The following is a 23,185-nucleotide window of genomic DNA, read 5'->3' on the forward strand; positions in this document are numbered from 1 at the left end:
GGATCTATCAGATATGATTGAATTTTCCCTTTTTGCTTTCAGCCTCTCTGCATCATTCCAGAAATAGTCTGAAAATTGAGCATATCTTAGGGGGGGGGTGGCCTTATTCTCTGAACCAAGGTTTGGGTCTCCAAACCCAGGCCAGAAAGGAGCACTTTCTTCCCTGGAATCCTGGCCATATAAAATCTTTCTTCCTGTAATTAATGAAAGATGACAGCCAGTATCAGAATTGGAAGTTGTTATAGGGTCTAGGCCTCAGGGGATTCCTGTGTACTTGTCTGGAAACTTAACATCTGCGCCTTTTCTTCTCTCTCCCTTCCTTCTCTCTCTCCCATACCTCAAAATTGGACCATAAATTTTTTTCTTAATGTTTTTTTTTTTTTTTTTTTTTTTTTTTTTTTTTTTTTCACCAGATACATCAGACAAATGGTAAATCTCTTCATGATTCAATCTGCTGAACTATGCAACCATCATGGTATCTTTCTTAATGTTTTATTTGAAAATAATTTTAAAGTTACAAAAAAGTTGTAAGAATAAGGATGGTACAAAGAATAACCATATACCCATAACCCAGATTTACCTGTTGACTTTTTACCGAGTTTCCTTTATTATTTATTCAATGTGTGTGTACACTTTTTTAACAAGCTATTTGAGACTAAGTTATATACATTCAGACTTTTCATGTTTGTATATAAGCTTTTATTTCAGATCTACCTTTTCCTAAATTCCATTCTGTTGTGAATAATATTAGCCTGAAGTTATATGTACTTAGGACACTGTTGAGAGCTTAAGGAAGTTGGTAGTTGAAAGTTTGGGCACCTAGTATTTCTCCAATAAAATAACTATTTTCACCTCACAGGAATATTATATTTTATATCATATTTTCACATGAATATAGTATGTAATTGTATTTAAAGCATGGTTTTTAGAGGTACCATTAAAATTGTTTTATTTCATTTCTTAATATAAGATATAATTTAAAGTTTCATATTTTCTACTGTTATTTAGAATATACGATTTTAAAATATTTTCTCAAGGATTCTATTTATGTTGGTGACATAGTTTGTACAAGAAAACTGAGAGAAAAGAATTTTGGCCAATTAGCTCACATTGAAAACACTTTCAAATGCTAATACTACATAAACATTATTAATTATGGCTTATATTAATAGTAACTGCACAGTATCAGTCTTTTTTTTTCCCCTTATGAGGGTAGAAGGAAACACAATGCCAGTCTTATCTGTAGAAAAAGAAAAGTACCTTAAAGAAAGGGTACCAATGAACCAGTTGATAACAGATTAATTTTTTAATTATGTGGGCTTTGTGCATGTGGTCTTGACACCATTGTGATGCGAGGTCAAGAGGGCAGAAAATATTCTCTGAATATTGTAATGAAAAAGTCATAAATTCAGGAATAATATTAATGGTAGTTTATATTTCATTAAAATATGATTTTATTATTGGCCAATGGTGATTTATAACACTGAATCCCAAATAGAGATGAGTAGAAATTGTTGCTAGTTTGCTTATGCCCATTTAGAAACTTAGTGCCAGATCTACTTAATCCTTGTTAGTTTTAGAAAAGAGAAGAGCTGGTTTTAATTAGAATTGACTGTGACTTGTTCTTAAACAAGAGAAAGGGAATGTCAAATTAATTTAAAATGACACCAAGGCTATCTTCCTTAGAAAATAGAACCAGTAACTTCTTACCATAATTTTACATTATGGGAAGGTAAATAATAAATGATTCAATCAAAATTTCAGCTAACTTTAATAAAATATCTGAATTACCTATTACAGCAAAAATGGAAGGCATTTTCTTTGTGTTATTCAATACCTAAAATTTATAAACTATATAATGAATACCCACATATTCTCTACCCATCTTAAGAAATGTACACTAACCAATACAGTTGAAAATACTTGTCTCCTTGCCACTTGTAGTTATTGCCATGAATTTAGTGTGTTTATTATTTCTATGCATTTATTTGTATTTTTATAACATGTATGTATGAATATACACACATATATTCATATTTATATTTCATATATATATGTCAGGAAAATGTGTGCACGTGTGTATCCCTAAGAAATATGTAGCATTTTTGTGAATAGCTTTCAAACTGTATTCATGGTATGCTATGTATTTTTCTGCAGCTTGCTTTTTTCTTTAATAATTGATGTTTCATCTATGATGATATATGTGGCTCCAGTTCATTCATTCTCACTGCCAGAGTAGTATTTCAGTGTGGAAATAGACTATAACTGATTTATTTATTTTCCTGTTGATGACATTTATTGAGTTGAACCATGTGAAATACCTGTTTTCCTGGGAAAAAATGATTAACTTTTTAACATTCTAATGTGTAGAACAATGTGACTCTCATGAAGGATGACTCTCCTGGCATGACTTAGATATTCCAAGGGACAGGGACAGAATGTACAGCACCAAGAAGGCTTTTCAGAGATAGGGGTCTCTAGCACTATACTCCTGGGAACCAGAGTGAGATAATTCTGATAGAGGGAGAGGCTGGGGACACTCTGCTCACTATGGTAAGAATCTAACAACTAGGACAGAGAAGAGTAAATTTAACGGTTGGAATCTGCCAGTGGGAGATGTTTGTCTCTGATTAGTTTATTGGGTAAAGAGCTGGTGGCCCAAGGCCAGGAGAGGAAGGCATATCAGTAATTTACTAACAGAGCTCTGAAGACAACAAGCAGGTTGATCTAAGAAGCGAGGAGAGCAGTTTTGATGTCAAAAGGAGTGGACTTGGCCTAGAGAGGAAAATATTCTTTTCCAGAGACAGGAACAACCTGTCTGAAAGGGAGAAGTCAACCTAGCATGGGGTAAAAAAGCCTTCAGGGCAAGCAAACAGCCCCTCAACCTCTCTCCCACTCCCACTTCCACAGGGCTGAAAACTAGGAATAGGACTCACAGGTCTGAACAAGACAGTTTAATCTGTGTCAACCATTTGAATTACTTTAGATTTACTTTACCTTTACTACAGTAAAGATTACTAACAATCATGCTGTGTTACAGAGGAAGAGAAGGGATAGGGGTTCAACTAAGAAAAAGGGGAGAGTGAAGAAAATTCTTAAACCCAAGGGAGCTGTCTGTTTGGGGGAAATTTGCCCTGCCTTCCTTTTGATGGAGGAATAAAGACTTCTGAAAAGCAGTTGAAAGTATAACTGCTATTAAACCATGACAAAAGGGCAAGAGTGTGGAGGAGGGATAGAGTATGCCAATGGGAAGCAGCTCTTAGGTTTTATCACAAGGGAAAAACGAACATTGAAGATAATCATAATTCCCTTTCTTAGAAAGGGAACATTTAATACTTTCTTTTTAGACTTGAGGAAATACATTTTCAGATTCTTAAAAATCTTACAAGCATAATCATAATTATACAAATATAAATGCATAGAACACTTAATAAATTATGTCAAAATACCTCCAGATCGTAGGATTCTCATTTTTTTCCTACAGGTTTATATGCATTTTCTACAAAAAAACATTTATTTCAAAATAGTGTTTATGTATAAAAGCCACATCTTAAAAGAGTTTTTTAAAAAAATCTATGAAAGACCACACCCATGCTTGGTTAGAATGACCAACTAAGGGCCAGCCTGGGGTGGGAGGGAAGGGAAGAAACATACACACATGCATACACAGAGCTGTGTATATATGTGCAGTGCATATCTATGTATATGTGGAGAAAAAGAGAGTGACTTTACTTTTGATACTTTCTATTCTCTCCTTTCAGAATAAATTTGCCACCTCACTCATAAGGCCCTCTCTATCTCATCCCACCTCACACATTCCCCACTGTGCTGGGCAATTCTGCAGCTAACGTCACCATGTCCTACCCATTTCTGGCTTCTCTGAGCAGAAAGACTAATGCTTTACCCCATCTTACCGACAAAACTCACTAGTCCCATTATTCCACATCTCTAGTGGGTTTATTATGTACTTGCAGTGAGCTAACAAGCTAATCACCAAAAATGTGGATCACTAATAATTTATTACCTATAGGATCTTTAGTAAGAGAGATTAAAGAATGAAAGATGTAAGCCAAAAGAATAATAATTAACAGGTGATTTTTGGCATTTTGAGAGAGTTTTGGGCCAAAGCTTCCTGGATGCCTCTCAATTCACACCCAAGAGCTGAGATTGTGGATTGATTTTATGACTCGAGGTGTCTTAGCTATCTTGTGATTTTAATACTGAGAGACAGCCTGTAAGTGATGATGTCTCAACAAACATAGCTTTAGAGGAAGGAGCATGGTGCTTCATCCAGCTGTGGCCAGCTGAGTTCTAGCCCCACTGTTTTGCACATTCTGTGACCCTAAAGAACCTTCTGTTTTTCTTTGGTAAAACTCACGTTATTCTAGATGTGACCTTTTGAGATCTTTTGACAAATTGTGCTAGGTATCCCATTATTCAAAATGTGATATAGTCCTTCTCGAGATAATGTAAAAGAATAAAAGATAACATAGAATGGGATATGAAACAGTACCATTCCTAGGCTGATTAAAGTTAAAATACTTCATTTCATTTCTTAGAAGGTTTATTAAGGGGAAATATATATATATATATATATATATATATATATATATATATATATATATATTATGCATATAAATTTATTTAATATAGTCTCCTAGCATGAATTACCTTTTAGATATATTTTATGTGCTTTTGTAATTTATCAACAAAATTTATTAGACCTCTAACATAAGTGCTTGATTCAACCCTATATTTTCAGCAGGAAATGATTTGTCTTTCCAGAAAATATACAATTTCTGAAGCTCTTTCAAAATACTCAATTTTGATACCCAAAAATAATGCTACCAAAGTGAATTTTTTTATCAGTAGCAGTACCAACTGTCTTGATGTTTTTCTTGATGTTTGTCTGCTAAACTAAAAGTACTATGCTCACAATGTTTCTTTACTAGAATCCTTCTGAACTTTTCCTGCTGTGATAGTTTAGGAAGAGCTACCCTAGGTAAATGCCAAATCACAGAAGATAGTGTATCTAAGTGATGATACTTCTAAGTAAAATATTTTCAAGCTCCCAATTTAAATGCTTAAGATTACCATTACTCTTCAACAGATCAACAAATAGTAATTACATTTATATGATAGGCATTTTGTATAAAGGGAAAATACCTAACATAAAGATCCAACAAATATCTGTATAGCTTCACCATGCAGTAATAATAAAAAATCATGATGAAAAAGATCATTCATTATTTAGTTAGATGTTACCTAAGTCCTCAATAATGTCAGTTTTCTCCAAACCCTGAGGTACCCCAGGTCGGCCTTTCATTGAGATATGTGTAAATGGACTCTAGCTAAAGAAACTAATATTAGCATGTCACCTTTTTAAAAATCTTACTTTGGCATACACATTATTTTTTTTTTAAAGATAATGGCTTGAATGTGGAATATATTTTCTATGTGATGTCTTTTAACTGCTTTGTCTCCATTGTCAGGGGTGCTTGCATGAAGCGAAGTGAGTTGTTGGCTGAGTTCAGTCAAAACTGGATCTCTGCTAGCGGACAGTGTGATAATGAAGCGGGTATAAAAAGGTGGTTTATGTTGCCCTTATGAGCAGTGTGAATTTAAAGATGACTCTGAAGAAGCCCCTGATCCTCTGCTGTGTAGTGTGTGGCTTAACTGCTGTAGTTCATTGCCACATCTGGACACCATTACTGGACCTTGGAACATCAGAGGGAAACTTTACAGTAGAAGAGGAGGAAATGGTTAAGAGAAAAAACAGATGCTTTTTGTTCTTAGTCACATTTTAACAAACTAAAATTAATTGCAAAATTGCCTGAAAAATCTGAATATAAATTGTTTAAATTATTAAACACACTAACTGCTAACATTCATATGCGACTATGCCATGCACTATTCTAAGAGCTTTATATGTATTATGTCATTTCATCTTCATACCCACTCTATAGGTATAATATTAATGTGATCCCCATTTTACAGAATCCAGGACACAGCAGGTTAAATAAATGTCTTGAGGGCACCTGAGTAGTACAGTAGTAGTCTTTTTCACTTTCCAAGGTTTGTTACTCACAGTCCAAAAACATTACAGGCAAATGGAAAATTCCAGGAATAAACAATTCATGAATTTTGATTTGCACGCTGTTCTGAGTAGTGTGATGAAATCTCGCACTTTCCCATTTTATCCCACCAGAGTGTGAATCATTCCTTTGCCCAGCATATCCATGCTGTATATACTACCTGCCCATTTGTAAATGGCATCATCTGCTTGTGATATCCAACCATCACAATGTCATGGTTTGATGATCCAGGTGATGATCATCTGAAGCAGGTGATCTTTCTGACGTTCCATCAGAAAATCAGTAGTAGCCTAACACTATGACGTCACAATGCCTACATCATTCGCTCAACTTAATGGGGATGTGGGAAGTGTCTCTTTAGAAGAGCCGTGTATCTCTATTAAAGCTTTGGATGTAGTGATGGAGTTGCCTCTCTTCTTCAACAAGACATTAAATGTTATATAGTCTCAGTAAGGGGGGACCAATTATGGACAATTTAGGGACAGAAAATCCCTTTAAAACAGACTGTCAGGAAATATAGAAGAAAATTATTCAACCTCTGTTGTTATTTTTTAAATTAATGAATGGATAGAAAGTAACTTTCTGCCTCACACAATAATAGACCTAAAAGTCCATCAGTAAGCAATGGTCTGTTCAGGCAAGAAAAGCTTTGAAATTAAATGGTCCCAATAGAACAGAATGTTAACCTTGTGATTAATGAACTACTGTGTGATTTGAGGACTACTAGCTTGTCTAAAAAAATTAAGTCCCATTAATTCCACTCCTGTAGGTGCATTCTTTTTTTGTCTTAAGGCTTTATTTCTTCATGAGTTTCCTTTTAAAACGTAACCACCCCTGGGAGAGGGCGTAGCTTTTGCCTTTATCAACCCACACCTGATACTGTTCATCACTTTGGCAGGAGTTAGATGACAGGCCGCCCAGTGGAAAATGGCCCATGGAATCAGGCAGGCCGGGGAGACAGAAAAGGCACAGAGAAGTGTTGGAGACAAACTCTGTCACCTCATAGATTTTCCCATGCTTTGGCCACCTCTGAAATTCAATGAGTACGGTATTCAACCTAGAAAAAAATAAGGCTTTTGAAAGCCCTTTACAAAGAATGTCTTGTTTAACCGTGATCCCACCATTCTTCTGGTCGCTTGAGCTTAAAATCTTGATTCTAAGGTGGAGAGAGTTGTTAGCTTTTTTTCTCCCCATTCCTTGAACCCAGTCAGTTATCAAGTCGCATCACATTTCTCTCTGCATTGTTTCTGCTGCTTACCCCTTCCTTTGAATTCCAACTTTTAACATCATAGCCCAGAGCCTTGTCACTTGCCTGAATTGCTATGTAAAAGGTTTCTTAGGGTGACCATGGATCGTAAGTTCCTCTGAGATGTATAATTTCCAAATGAGGTTAGGAAGCTCCCAGTAGCCTGCTATTCATAAGCACTGTTTTGCCTTAACTGTAAATTCAGTGCCTCTTGCTAGTGAGGGGCAGTTTCATGAAGGAAGGACAGAAGAAAAGCTGCATGGGGTTAGGGAATCAGGAGGCTAGGGAGGGACAAGAGATTTGAAGAACACGTTCATGTACAGAAGAGGAAGGAAGACAGCAGTTCAGAAGGTCTTCTAAACAAGGACCTCACAAATATGACTATGAGAACTTTCAAGGTTCTGGATCCACTGTCTGGACCCTTGTCATGGCCCTTTTCATTTTCCTTAAAAGAAGAAGAGCGTGCATGCTTAGTTGTAAAGATAAAAAAAAGAGAGAGAAAAGGAAAACAAGTTACTGAACAGTGTTTAAAAGGTGGTCATTTGGGTTAATCCATGTACGTAATATTTGCTTGTGTGTGCATAAACCCTCTCTGCAAGGTCACTCCAAGAACTGAAAACTGGTGCCTCTAGGGAGGAAAACTAAGAGGCTGAGAGATGGGGAAGTAGGGAGACTAATTGCTTACACTGTTGTATGCCTTTTGAATATTGTGACATGAATAAAATATCTTTTCACAATGAATAAAACAGGGAGAGAATAGTATAGAGATACACATTTCTCCACACACTGTTCTATGTGGAGTGAGAACTTCAAAAAATAAGTAAATAAGGTAAACTCCCTGGACAGCTATGGGAAAAAAGAATGAGGTGCTGTGATTCAGCACAACTCTGAACCTAGGAGTTTAAGCATCAGCAGACCTGGCTATTTAAACAAAACACTGTAAAACTCTCTCTCTATTAATTATGGATACAGCAACCTGACCAGCATTCCTAACACACACTATTCCCCATATCACGTTCCTGCTCAAACACCATCAGTGGTTTTTGGGCTTCCAGTGGTTTCAACAGTGGGTGAGCCTCAAATTATGACTGGATTGTGAAGTCCCTCAGATGATTCTAGTGTGCAGCCAGAGTTGAGAACCATTGCCCTAACCGAAAAGTGGTCTTAAACTCAAAAGTCTGTGGATGGTGTGACGGAGAACACTAATTAGTTTAGGGCCTAGCATGTGAAGAAGATGCAGGTACTGTACAGCCTCCGCCTTCTGCACACCTGTCTTTCCTTTGGACTTGTGGAGAAGAACTGAAACATCACTTGACAACCAAATGGCATCCTTGTGAAACCCAGGTTAGATTCTGAATTCAAATTCCAATCAAATTTTGTTTTTTGTTTTTGTTTTTTTAAAAAAAGGACACATAGGGTCAAGCTTAAATCAATCATGATAATGTATAAACCTAATGTGTGGGAGATGCATACAACTTCCAAAATGTGTTTTTAATGTGTTCCTGGGCAAAAAGTGAATAAACCAGGCCTAAAGTCTAATCAAATATTGATGGAGCAAATGCCCATTCTCCAGAATCCACTTGGTGGACAGCCATCATAAATAGCCAGGAAGACAGTTCATGTTAGCTTGACCACTGACTGGCAATGTGACTTTGGAGAACTCACTCAAATTCTCTTGCCTTTAGTCTCTCCACCTGTACTACGAGGGAAAGTGCCCTGTGGGCGCCTCTTCTCCCCAGGGTTCTGTAGGAGAACACCCTGCCACCTTATAGCGGTTAGGAGTGCAGGGTCTGGGCCGCACTGCCAGGTTTGCATCTCAGCTGTGCTGCTCGCCTGCCGTGTGTGTGAGCTTGGGCAAGTTTCTTCTCTCTGAGCTTTAGTTTCCTCATCTGTTAAATGAGACTGCTAAACAATACCCCCTCACAGCGTAGCTGTGATTATTAACAAGTGAATGTCAAATGTGTAGCACATAATTCACGCTCAATACATGGTCGTTATTTTAAACTCTGTAACGATAATGGAAGAAATTGTATTTATTCATTTTTTAGCAACTAGGAGGAGAGTTCCTCTGGGAGGGGCACCTTATTGGGAGGATGCCTTGGTGAGTGAGCTTGAGGCAGGTGAGCCCGCAGGACCTGGGAGGAACAGTTTGCATTTGCTCTTGGGGAGGAGGACATAAGGAGAAGTCTCTTCTAGCTCTCACGTCCTATTGTCCTCATTTTATTCAGACCCCTCTGTTAGCTAAATTTCTGAAATCTCTTTTATATCAGAGGCATGGGCTAGTGCTGTGTTTGACCCCCAATGTTTTTAGTTCTTTGGCAGGATGATCTATTTTACTACTTGATTTGTTAAAGGAGCCAGATCATTTAGCAACAAAATCAAAAGAAGTTTAAAAACCATTGAACCATTACATGTCACAGCCAATGTGTTACACAAACGTACAGTTGTTTTTTTCATGCACGTGTTCATCCATTTACAGATACTTGCTGATCACCCACCACGTGCCAAGCACTGTTCTGTGTTCTAGGGGGAAAGCAGTAAACAACAGTAATTCCCTGTTTTTACTCACATTCTACTGAGGGAGACAAATTAACTATGATAATACAGGCAGTGATTAGCATGGCAAAAAAAAAACAACAAAAAAACAGGATAAAGGAATAGAATGGAAGGTGGGAGTGGGGTGGAGGGCATTAAATGAAGTAGGCAGGGGGAGTCTCTCTAAGGAGAGAACAGAAACTTGGATAGAGGGATGAGCCCCTCCAGGTGTTCCAGGCAGAGAGAACGGCATGAGGAGGCTCTGGGCCGCGTTGGAAGCAGCAGAGAAACCTAGCGTGGAGAAGCAGAGTGAGCAGCGGGCTGGGGGTGGGGAGGTTGGAGAGGAGGCGCCCCTGATCTGATGGGGCTCGGGGGACGAGGCAGGAGCTCCTGCTTTAATTCTTAGTGTAGCATGAAGACATTGGAAGGTTTTGAGCCAGGTAGTGTGTTTTTAAAAGATTTGTGATTTTAAAAGATTCCGGCTGCCGTGTGGAGAATGGACTGTAGGAAAGAGCAAAGGCCAAGGCCACAGGAGCGATCCAGGCGAGATGATGGCAGCTGGAAGCAGGGTGGAGCTGAGGAGCCAGTGAGGAGGACTCATATTTGACATGTAGCTTGATGGCGGAAGCGCCCATCTACTAGGAGAAGGCAGCCTAGGCACGCTGTGTTTGTGATGCTTGCTGGACATCCATGTGGACACACTGAGAAGGTAGTGGGCTGTATCAGTGCTGAGTCCAAGAGCTACCAATCCAGGAGTCATCAGCATGCAGGTGCAGGGAGAGCCATGCTATTAAATGAGAGCACGTAGGGAATGAGAGGGGCACGCTTCCAAGGCTTAGGTCATCTAGAGTCAGGGAAGAGAGAAGATCGTGCAAAGGGGAGTGAGCAAGAACAGCCAGTAAGGCCAGAGGAAGACAGACGAGAGAGTTTTCCCCAAGTCCCGAGGAGGGAACGTTTCGGGAATGTTTCAGGATGCAGTGACCAAGTGCGCGGAGTGCTGCGGGGGACGAGGGAACCGAGGCTGAGTCAGTGTGGTATGCGGTATGCCAGACGTCCCGCGGCGTGAGAGGCGCTTGCCCGCTGCACACTTCAGAGACCCGACTGCCGAAGGTCGCCCAGGTCCAACTGGCATAGCGACCTTTGATTAACCATACTTGAGGAGCTCTTTTTTTTTTTTTTTTTGCTCCAGGGTTTTCAATGATAAAATAAAGGAGTTGATGAGAAGAACTGAGCTTACCCCGTGGTATCAACTGCAGTTTACTAACAGTTAAACATTTCAAAAAAATTTGCCACAATCTATCTGTACGTGGGGGTGAGGTTCTGGTGTTAACTCCAGTGCCTCCCCCCTGTGCACTTGGTGAAGCCTTTTCCCGGAGCCTGAAGGACATAACCCCACCCTGTCTGGGTCCTTGTGGTAACTTGTCCTGGTTCTTGATCGTGTGCTGATCTTGTTCTGTGTCCCGTGCCAGTTTATATTAGAATGGTCACAATTGGCCTGATGTATTCATGACAGATAATTCTCATTCTGTTTCAGGAGTTGAAAATCCACTCTCTAGGTTCAGCCTTCTTCAATTGTACTACTCATTCTTGTTCCCAATTTGTTCCTTCATGGACCCATGTAGTGCCAAATCTTAAGGAGGTTTACTTTTCTCGTGTGTCCTTTGTGTGGCTGGCCACTGCCTCTGTTGAATAGCTTCTCTCTCCCCCTGGTGTGACAGTAGGAGGGTTGACAGGGCTCACCTGGTTTTGGCAGGGAAAGAACAACTTCTAAAGCAAGTTGCTATAGTTACCAAGTCTTCCCCGCTGCATGGCAGTCACTGACTCTATGCTACTTTTTTATGTTGCTCTATCAGACATTCTCCTTGGGTAGAGCAGCTTGGGATTTTGGTATTTAATCATTTCATGCCCACTTATGCGTGGGTTATGCCGAGAGTGCGGAGCACAGGAACCCTATTATGGGGAGTGTGCGCGTACACCCACCCATCCATACACGCATATTTTAAGTTTGACATGCCTGAAATCACAGATGCTTTTCAACTAGAATTTCTTGTGCTGAATCCATTTTAGAAGGTTTTCTACAATGATAACAGACTGTATATGGATTCGTTTTGTACATTCCAGAGGAATGTTTGTTTCTATGTTTCTAGACACAGATTATGTGTGCGGAATGTTTCCCCAATTCTTTTCTCCAGTAATTATCTATTTTCTCTCTCTAGGAGAAAAAATAAAATAGAAGTTGATTGTAGATGAAACGATTCATTTGTGAGCATTTTTAAAAGTTAATGTTTCAAATCAGACCCATTGTTGAGCTTTTTCTATTGTTTGTGCGTGTGTGTAATTACTAGAAATTGTGACATTTGGAGCCTAATTGAGCTCCTGTCTTATTTGACAGACACAAATGTTCTAAGTAGAATTTCATAAAACTAATGGAGTGGGTGATACAGCCTTTCTCTTCACCCAGCTCTCAAGGAAATACACAGATCACAAACCGGAATTATAGTTAGTTCAGCATGGCAATGTGGGCGTGGTGACAGCTTGTGGTGGTCCCGGAGCTCCCTTCCCGTCGGTTCCTGGCCCCCAACCCCCCATTCCTGCCCCCCCCAGGCTGGCCAGGCCCAGCCCCCTCTGAGCTGACCTTCTGGGCACAGACTCTGCTTTGCTTTTCCCTCAGGCTGTGTTGCTCGGGGTGCTGAGGGAGGTGGGGGGCCCTGTCGATAGCAGCATTGGCTCTCTGACTCCTACCACTCGTGCCCTCCAGCAGACTGATTTGGGGGTCACTTCTGTATGGTGTTGGTCCTAACTAATGGGTGACACCAAAGAAAGGAGGACTTTGGCTGTCTGCACCTCTGAGGTGTGCCAGGATGGGCTGCCCACAGGGAAGAGGTGAGCTTGGGGACTGCGTGCACTCCCAAACATACCAAAGTGATCTGGAGGATAAAAGTTGGACCAAATGGCAGCCATGTCCCTCTCTTTCACAGAGATGGGCTTCTGGGCCCAGTGGGTAGGCTTCTAGCAGCTATTTCTTATTGTGAAGTTAACAACTAGGTGTAGTGTTGAACTTCCAGGCAGGTTTCTCCAAAGACAAACCAGCAGCAGGGGGAGAAGGAGGCGCCTGCCCTGGCTAACACGCTGGAATTCCTGAAGTGTGTGTAAATCTCCTCAGCCTGCCTCACCCCTCTCACCAGCCCTGCACCACTGTGGAAAGCGGACCGCTTTCCCCCGGACTTGCACTCTCCAGGCAGAGCAGGCCCCTCTGCCCCTGCTCCCGCCAACGCCCCTGCCCTGTTCTAACCCCTCACTTGGCTGTTTGCAGCTGGTTCCAAACTGCCTGCCACGCCCAGGGAGGGCCCAGGGGGAGACACAGATTTCAAAGCACTTCAAGATCACTGGAAGAAAAGAGGGGAAAGAATAGATTGGTTTCCCTGACCTCTGACTTCTGTCTCCTCACCCAAGAAGACCACAGGGCTCTGTTTAGTTTGTCCCTTCCTGCCCAGAGCCTGGAAAATGTGCAGGCAGTTGGCTGTGTCAATTGTAGGACTCACCTCATTTATTTCTCTTGTCTCAGGGATCACTGTCCAGGGCTGCCTATTTCTCATGCACTTTGCCTGTTTCAGCTGTTGTCTAAAGCAGGAGGGTCAATCGGGTCCCTGTTAGTCCCTTCTGGCCACAAGTGAAGTCCTGTCTTTCATGAAACACTTTCTTTTCTATTAGCTTCGGACACCTGACATTCTCCTGCCTTGTCTCTAGCTCTCTAGAAGCTCCTGTCAGTCTCCTCCAGCCAGCCTTTACCTCTTGGAGTTCCTTCACCCGCCACAGTCACATTCCTGTCTCCCCTACTCTGTGCTTGCTCCCAAGTGCACCTGCCACACCTGGGCTTCAGCAACGACCTCCAGCGTAAATGAGCTGCCCCCCTCCCCCACCCCCCCAAGCTCCTGTAAGGAATAACCAGCTGCCTCTTCCACTCCGCAACCTGACTGTCCCTAAGCACCTCAAAGTCAGCACATCTGAATGCGTTCATTAGCTTTCTCTCATCTATCCCCTTCTTACTACACAACCGGTTATGAAGCCAGAACCCACGCATCTTCCTTGACACCTTCTTCTCCCTCACCCCCCACATCAAGTCTACCACCGAGTCTTGCTGATCCTTCTTCAGAAAGGTCTTTGATACCTGTTCCCTTTCCCATCTGTACAGACACCGGTCTGGTCCAAGTAGTAACCTCCTAACTGGTCTCCACTATCTCTTTCTATTTTGTTATCTGCCACAGCTAATAGTGATTTTTTTAAAAGTGCAAATCTGATTATTTCATGTGATTGCCTCAAGTCCTTTAAACACTTCCATTGTCCTGCCTGATCTGGCCCCTCTCTAGCCTTAGCTCACAACACATCCCTCCCATCAGTCTCCCCTTCCTACCCCTACTGGCCTTCTTTCAGTTCCCTTGAGGCCTGCACTCCCTCTAGCCACAGGGCCTTTGCACATGCTCTCCCCTCTGCCTAGAATGGCCATCCCTGCTTTGCCTGCTGTTCCCTCAGAGTCAGCTCAAGCACCACTTCTTGGGGTAAGCCTGACTAGGGCAGGTTGCCCTGTTACATGCCCTCATGCTACCATGTACCTCATTGTCTTGGCACTAGGTTTTACTTTGATTTGCCTAGCTCTGTGATTAGTGTCAGTCTTCTCCCTAGACTTGGTAAGCTCTGGGATGGCTATTAAATCTGTCTTTTCCCTCACATCATGTTCCCAGCCCTCATGCAGGGCTTGGCTGGCGGCTTGGCTGGTGGCTGGGGCTCAGCAAATACCCTGCGAGCACGACTGCCATGGCGGGTGTCCAGGGAACGGAAGAGGAGCTGCCCCGCTCCTCAGCACTGGGAGGGGCCTGTGGGGAAACGGGCTGCACACACAGAGGGGCGCAGGAGCCACAGCTGCTCCATGACGACAAGGAGAGGAGACGCGCCCTGCCGAGGCTGGGCACCCACAGCTTCCGTGCGTCTGCCATTGGCAGTGTCCTCTGCTACCAAAATGGCAGAACGCTTCTAGGCTTTTAAAGTGATCCACTTGGCTTTCTTGTTCTAATATTTTAATTAAACATTTAGGAAAAAACAAAACAAAACACGCAGGACAAATGGAGCTATCATCTAATGGCCAACAGAGAAGGCTGCAGCTCCAAGCTGTGGGTGCTCGACTGGCGTGGAACAAGGTGGGAAGCCCGACCCACGCCTCTGCCCAGTGGCCGTAACAGTCCCAGAGCATCCCTGGCTGCAGAGTCCTCCACGGAGCCACAGCACAGCCTCAGGGGCCCTGCCCTGTCCTCCTCTGCTCTGGCACTTGGGCACTTTTGTGAGAGAAAAGCATGAGGACTGAGGCCTGGGCCAGGTCTCGGGGCACCACAAAGCCACACATAGTCCCGCAGTCATTTTGCATCCTCTGGGTGAAATGAACAATACGGTTTGCGCACATGAGGACCCTGTGGCTAGAATCCATTCAGCAGAGGGTTCTTTGTATTTTCTCCTTTATGCTTCTTGTGACCCACGGCCCAGCAGGGCTTTGCTGTGGGGGACAGTAGGCCGTCTGCAAGCTGGGGCGTCACTCTCAGATCAGGGCTCCTTCCTGAATCGGGCAGGCTCTGCGTAGCTTTGCCACAACATGAACAGGACCACCTCTTTAAAAGGTCCTAGGCAAAGATCAAATGTGCTTACACTTAGAAAATGTTTCAGCATGTGGCAGGGGCAGGTTACTGTGGGGACGAGGGGGAGGCGGAGGAGGGAGAGAGCGAGTGAGTGTGTTATAATAAAGGCCCCAGAAGGAAAGTTATTAGCGGTGCTCTGACAGCAGGTGGCATTTGTTCTTAAAGAATGCACCAGCTCCTGCCTCTGCCTTGGTAACTGAGAAACAGCACTCCCCCAGCTCTGATCTTTCCCAGAATGGGGAAGGAGGGGTGGGTGCAAGTCCACTATGGAGGAGCCACGGTGGGGACAGCATTCCTGGAGCCTGGCTGGCAGCCTCTCTGCTTCAGGACCCTGCAGGGGAAGCACAGCCTCAGCACCAAGGAGATGCCGGAGCTGACTGTCCCTTCCCCTGGAGCCTGGCGCCCTGCTGCTGGCGTTGCAAAGGCATTTGAAGCATATCTTAGTGCCTGGGGCTCCCACTCCCTTTGGGGAGTATTTGACATGAAAGAAGTAGAAAGCCTGTGCAAAGAATGTGTGTGTGTGTGTGTGTGTGTGTGTGTGTGTGTGTGCGTGTGTGATGTAACTGTAGGTCTGAGGCACGGAGAGACAGGTGCCTAGCAGAGGGGAACTGGGAATGAACAGGTGAGTGGATGTGAGGGCAGGAATCTCTCAGACCAACAGCATATCCAAAGGCTTGAGAGTCAAACAGATTTTGTAATCAAATACCAAGTTTCCCATTTTGACCAAGTTACTTGAGCTCCCAGAGCCTCAATGTCCACGTCTACAAAGTGGGAATATTAATGTCTATCTCCTGGGGCTTCTCTGGGAAACAAACTCTGAGGTAGAGATGGGGACAACACCTTCAGGGGAGGGAGGGAGGCAGGACTGGGCAAGGGAGCAGTGGGAACACAGAGTGCTCCGATGGGTGGCCTTTCAGATTGCACTGCCTTGAGTCAAAGGGGCCATGGCCTTTGTGCCTCACCCGCAACGCCCCTCGGCTAGCCACTGGACACAGGCTGCCCTGGGGAGAAGGCGTGACTTTGGGTAAGGAACCTTAGCGTGAGCCTGCAGCCACCAGCTGGGTAGGGCCTGGGCAGCGCCCTGCAGCGACTGCTGCAGGACAAACAACACAGCACATACACAGTATGGTGAGAATTTAACAACAACAACAAACTATCTGGTTCATTTTCACCCCCCTCATCCTTGGAGAAAGTGGGGTTATGTTTTTAAAATTCTGAGCTGTCCTTAAACTCAACAGCTTATGGGAAGAGAAAAAGCTACTGTTTCAAACTTACTTAGGAGAAGGAGGCTGGATAGTCTCAGCCCAGAGAGGATGGAGGCAAGATTTGGAGTAAAGGAGACGAATATGCTCCGATTTTAAAGTGTGGGGTGGGAGGAAAGGAGAGATTCCCTAAAACTAAGATCAGTGGGTGTGCATTTTGGAATTTGTGAATGTTGGGCCCTTCTTACTTTTCTTTAGCCCCCCCCCCCAGAAGTGGTGTGTGCATTTGGGGGAGGAAGATGGTATATTATGGGTTGTTGCTTTAGAAATCTCAGGAAAAACCCCGGGCTGGTGCCTCGCACAGATAGGGCAGAGCAGCCCTGTCTCCAAAGATTGCACAGAGAGTCCCCAGACAGAGGACAGAGGCCAGTGGGACCTGACAAGTAGATGCCCTTTCAGGAAAGTTCTAGGCTGCATAAGATGCATTCTCGTAGGACTTCCATATGACGCAAGGGAGGAAAAGGTCCCCCAATTACTGAGATTGAATTTTCTACTCACCAGGTTTGTGGGGGCCTAGAGTGGTTTATCTGATTTAGAGAAATAAAACAAATTTTGTGGTGTCAATTTTATACCCACCTCTCATATTAGGCACTTAGTGAATGCCCAGCATTTAGTGGCCACACAATAAAAAATCTATTCCTTTCTCTTTCTTATCCCCTTTTGTCAGGGGTTTACCTGTCGAACCTTGCAACTAGTCAAAAACTTTTTCCTGTTAAAAACAAAAACAAACCTGGAAAAAAGGACATGCTTCTTTGTTAGCTTTGCTAATCAATTGCAAACATTTATCAAGTATTTACTATGTTAGGTTCCTACCAAGTTGGTAAACTGGATCAGCTTGCTTGCTAATCAACTCTGCAGAAACAGATGCAAGTAAGAAATGTCCATTTGGGGAAAAAACAAACAAACAAAAACAACAACAAAAGAAACAAACAAAAACCCCTAATAAGCCACTGGGAAGATTGTCTTGAACCGTTGTCTGGGGGAGGGGAGTGGCTGTAGCTGGCTGGGGTGGAGGGACCCAGAGGCAGCAGTGGAGAGACTGATTGGAGAAAAGCCTTTTGAGGGTTGTCCTTGCTTCTCCCTGGAGCAGCCTGGTGACAGTCGTTGCCTGTCTCTCCAGTGAAGGGCTCTGTGGCAGTAGCCCAGACTATTGGTGCAGGTGTCTACCGAGCAAATCCATGGCAGAACCAAAGCCCCCAGCAGAAAGAAGTGAAAACAGCTGTGGACTGAACAGCTCACCTCCTAAATTCATCCTTCACCTCCTCCTTCTGACACCCCCAGGCATGGGGACTACCTCCTTTCAATCCAGCCTTACCCAAAGTTTTGAAGATGACGCCTTGAGCAGAGGAGTTGTCTGGCTACTCCAGATCAACAGCCCAGAGGGGCATCTGTAGATGAAAATACATTTCAGGAAGAAAAAAAAGAACAAAATATAGTTCAATGTATAAAATTAAAAAATTATTAAAAAAAAACCCAAAACAGCCCAAGGAATCAGTAGTGATTCAGTGCCTGGGGTTCTCCACCAAGAGCCCTAGCCACTTGTTGGACTCTTCCCAATACACATCAGAAAATGGAGTAGAGGAAACATTACCAGCTAGGGTAAGTGGAGGAGAGGAGAGAAATAGAAACTCACAAGCCAAAATGACTACAGCAACACAACTACCAAATGAATTAATAAACAGACAAACCGTACAACATACACCATCTGGCAGAAGTATTTGAACAGATGGCCCAAGACTTTAAGTGTTATAAATATAACTAAAGAAATATGAAAAGATATTAACAAGAATAAAAAATCACAAAAGAGCCAATTAGAAATATTAGGGTATGAAAAAGGTGAGTAATGCAATAAGGAACTCTATAGATGGAACAACTAGCAGGATGGATACAACTACTCAGAACACAACAGAGAAGAGAAGGTGAGAAAGAAAATATGTATTTAAAACTTAAGCTCAGAAATAGAGAAAATAGAGAAATGTCTACATCCACATAATTAGAGACATAAGAAGAGAGAAAAGTAAAAGTGACAAAAGGCAATATCTGAACCCATAATGCGGATACATTTTCTGGGATTAAAAATTATATCCAATGAATCTGTTAATCAAATGAAAGGACACAATAAAATTATTCTCAGGCATATAAAGCTTCAGAAGTTTTGCCACAAGAAGACCTATATTGAAAATACTTTGGTGGGCAAAAGACATGAAGAATCATTTCAAAAGAAGATAGAAAAATAGACAACAAACACATGAAAAAATGCTCACAAACACTAGTCATCAGGGAAATGCAGTTTAAAACCACAATGAGCTACCACCTTACCCCTGTCAGATGGCTATTATTAAAAAATAGAAAAACAATATATCTTGGCATGGATATGGGGAAAAAGCAACACTTACACACTTTCTGTAGGACTGTAAATTAGTACAACTTCTATGGGAAACAGTATGGAGATTCCTCAAAGAACTAAAAGGAGACTTACCATTCAATCCAGCAATCTCACTACTGGTTATCTGCCCAAAGGAAAAAAATCATTATATCCAAAAGACACTTGCACCAAATGTTTATTGTAGCACAATTCACAATTGCAAAGATGTAGAATCAACCTAGGCACCCATCAACTGAGTGGATAAAGAAAATGCGAAACATATATTTATGCACACACACACACATATACACACGCACACACACATACACTGTGGAGTACTACTCAGCCATAAAAAAGAATGAAATAATGCCTTTTGCAGTAACTTAGATGGAACTGCAGAACCTTATGCTAAGTGAGGTATCCTAGGAATGGAAAAACAAACACCACAAGTTCTCACTAATAAGTGGGAACTAAATGATGGATACACATGGTCATATATTGGTGTAAAGGACATTGGAAACTAAGAAGAAGGAGGGTGGGGCAGGTGAGGGATAAAAGTGTACCTATCTCTCAGGTGCAATGAACACTCTTCAGGTCTGCAGTCCTCAACCCCCAGGCCATGGCCTGGTACCAGTTTGTGGCCTGTTAGGAAATGGGCCATGCATCACCACCTGAGCTCTGCACTCCACCTCGAATCCACGATACCTCACCCCCTAAACCCTGGTCCATGGAAAAATTGTCTTCCATGAAACTGGTCCCTGGTGCCAAAAAGCTGGGGACCGCTGATCTGATCAGGTGATGAGCACACTAAAAGCCCTGACTTCAGCATTATTCAAGTCATTCAGGTAACAAAAACACCTGTAGCCACTTAATATTTTGAAATAAAATTTTTTTTAAAAAAAGAAAATACTTTAGGAACTACTTAATACTTTAGGAAGTACTTAAATACTTTAGGAAGTACTTAAATAATAAGAGAAATAAATCCAGATGAAGCAAGAATTATGGGAAGTAGGGGTAATCATATATCTTGGTAAAGTTTGCTATTGTCTTAAAAGTTAGAAGAGGGAAAATATTTCCATAATAACCAGAACTAAAACTCTATCAACATGGTGGAGGGGCCAAGGTGAGAGGAAGCCCAAGGGGACATGAGACTCACAGTAAGCAAAGGAGACGATATAGACAGCAGTAAGTTTAAGAAAAACAAATGTAAGCGTGAGTATGGAAGGTCAACCACCATAAGGCAAAACTAGAATGTATTTTTTTGTCCAGAATATATTTTATCAGAATTTTTAATCTTATAGAAGAAAGCTTGGTCCACTCAATGGAATTTAGGAACAGAGAAATGAAAGAAACAAAAAGAGAACAAAACAAGTGGAACATATGACAATGGAACTAAATCTTAATGCATCAGCAAAAACTCACCAAAGATAGACTCTTAGGTTGGATTCAAAAACAAACAAAATATTATACAACAATATGTTGTCAAAAAAACACACTTAGGACAATGATATAGAAAATTGGGAATAAAAATAGAAAATTATACGAGGGCTGTTTGGAAAGCAACCCACCATTGTTAATATAATAAATGTCTCTATTTGGCTGGATAGCCCTCGTATACCAAGTAATTATGAACTAAAAGAAAACCAGGGTAGCAACAGTAATATGTTACAAAATAAGAATTTAAGGCAAAAAATGTCACAGGGGATAGATGATAGACATTATATATTCATAAAAGAAATAATAGAAAGAAAAGATATATCCATTATAAACACATATAATAAGAGAGCCTCAAAATGTTTCAACTACTGTAGGAACTGCAGAGAGAAATAGATAATCCTTCAATTGTAGCTAGAGAAACAGATTGATCAAACAGACAAGAAAAAACCAGAGATATCAAAGACCTAACAATGAAATTAAGCAAGCAAAAATTTCTTTTGAAGCACCCATGAAACATTTACAAAAATAGATCATCTATTAGGCAACAAACTAATAAATACATTCAGAAGTCAATATGAAAAAAGAGGTAAATAATACTTTATGTTCAGAAGCAAAATACTGTACCACTACATAACCTTTGAATTAAAATTGTAAAGAAATTAAAGAAATATCAGAACTACAGTGAATACTGCCCATCAAAATTGTGGAATCCACCTGAAAATTTCAGGAAAATTTAGTTTAAATACATTTATCAGGAAACACAAAAAATAATAAATGAAGTGAGCAATTAATGGAAGAATTGCAAAAAAGCAACAGGAAACAAGAAAGAAGGAAATAATTATGATAAGGACAGAAATTAACAAAATAGTAAACAACAAAAACAATTGATAAGATTGACCAAAAAAAATTGTTTGAAGTATCAATAAGTATCTAGAAAAATTAATAAAGAAAAAAGAGAAGATATAAATTAAAATATAGAATGGAAAGAGGGAAATAACTACAACACAAAGACTAAGAGAGCATAGGAGAGCATTTGGACACCTATTTGCCACTAAATTTGAAAGCTTGAATACATAAAAGAAATAAGTTCACAGAAAAATATGAAATCTTAAAGTTGGTGCAGGAAAAAAATAGGGAGCTTGAACTAGATCAATAGCTATTAAACAAATTGAAAAGGAAGTCAAAAGTCTAACTTCTAAAAAATCACAGGCTCAGTCAGTCTCACAAGTGAATTTTACCAAACTTTAAAGAAACAGATATTCCCATCTTATAAAGTTGTACTAAAAAAAGAGAAAAAATTGAAAGCTGCTAGCTCATTTCATTAGTATAATCTTGATTCCAAAGATAAACAAAATTATAAGCTAATTTCACTTTATGAACTCAGATGCATAATCAGAGAATAAAATATTTGCTGAATACAACAGCTTATTTATTTATTTATTTATTTATTTATTTTTTTTATTTTGGCATATTATGGGGGTACAGATTTTAAGGTTTCAATAAATGCCCATTTCCCCCCCTCCCCCCAAAAGTCTGAGTCTCCATCATGACCATCCCCCAGATGGTGCACATCTCACTCATTATGTATGTGTATACCCGCCCCCCTCCCCCCTCCCACCTCCCCAATACCCTATTACTGTAGCACCTGTGTGTCCACTTAGGTGCTACTCAGTTAATACCAGTTTGCTGGAGAATATATCTGGTGCTTGTTTTTCCATTCTTGGGATACAACAGCTTATTTAAAAAATAATACATGAAAACCAAGGTAGATTTATCCCAGGAATAGAAGGATGGGTCAACATAAATGTTACTCTCCACATTAAAAAGCTAAAGAAGAATTATATAATTATCTCAATATCTGTAGAAGAAGGTTTTGAAAAGGATCTATACCTATTTATGATTTTATAAAAACCCTCTTATCAAACTAGCAGTAGAAGGAAACTTCCTTAAATTGATAAAGCTTACACACCAAAATCTTTCAGCAAATACATACTTATATATAATGGAAAAACTTTAGATGCATCTCCTTTAAGACAAGGACCAGAAAAATACCATCCTTTTCACTGGTACTGGCTTACAGAGCACTGGGGGTCTTGAGCAATGCTGCAAGGGAAGGAAAATGATGTGTGTGAAGAGTGAAAAGTTCAAACTCTCATCACTCTCAGAATATATAATTATCTTTCTGGAAAAATCAATAAAAATAATAAATTGTTAGCAGTAATAAAAGTTCGGCAATGTTGCTGGGTAAAGATCAACCTCTAGAATCAATACATCTCTTACACTATATAGTCAAAATTAAAGTATCATTTATAAGAGAAACAAAAAACTATAAAATATCCTGGAATTCACTTAACTAAGTCTGTATGATACCTCTAAGGAGAAAACTTTAAAACTGCTTTTAAAAAATTATAAACGTGTCAATAGATGGAGAGATTATTCCATGCTCTTGAATGGCGTGACATAACATCAGAAAGATGTCAATTAACACTCAAATCAAGCTGTAAATCAAATGTAACTTCAATCAAAATTCCAGCTGGATTTTTCTGAGGAAGTTAGTTAAATTA

General features: G+C 41.0%; 1 protein-coding gene and 1 non-coding gene across 2 annotated transcripts in view; both read right to left on the reverse strand.

Annotated features, from left to right (window-relative positions):
- CDC40 (cell division cycle 40) overlaps nucleotides 1-23,185 on the reverse strand; it is a 487,800-nt gene that overhangs the window by 119,192 nt on the left and 345,423 nt on the right. The window lies entirely within an intron of this gene.
- On the reverse strand, nucleotides 412-479 carry LOC142871310 (small nucleolar RNA SNORD77). The gene has a single exon (XR_012919560.1). It is a non-coding gene; the product is annotated as a small nucleolar RNA SNORD77 (small nucleolar RNA).

Source organism: Microcebus murinus, chromosome 5, assembly GCF_040939455.1.
Source record: "Microcebus murinus isolate Inina chromosome 5, M.murinus_Inina_mat1.0, whole genome shotgun sequence".
Taxonomy (NCBI): Eukaryota; Metazoa; Chordata; class Mammalia; order Primates; family Cheirogaleidae; genus Microcebus; species Microcebus murinus.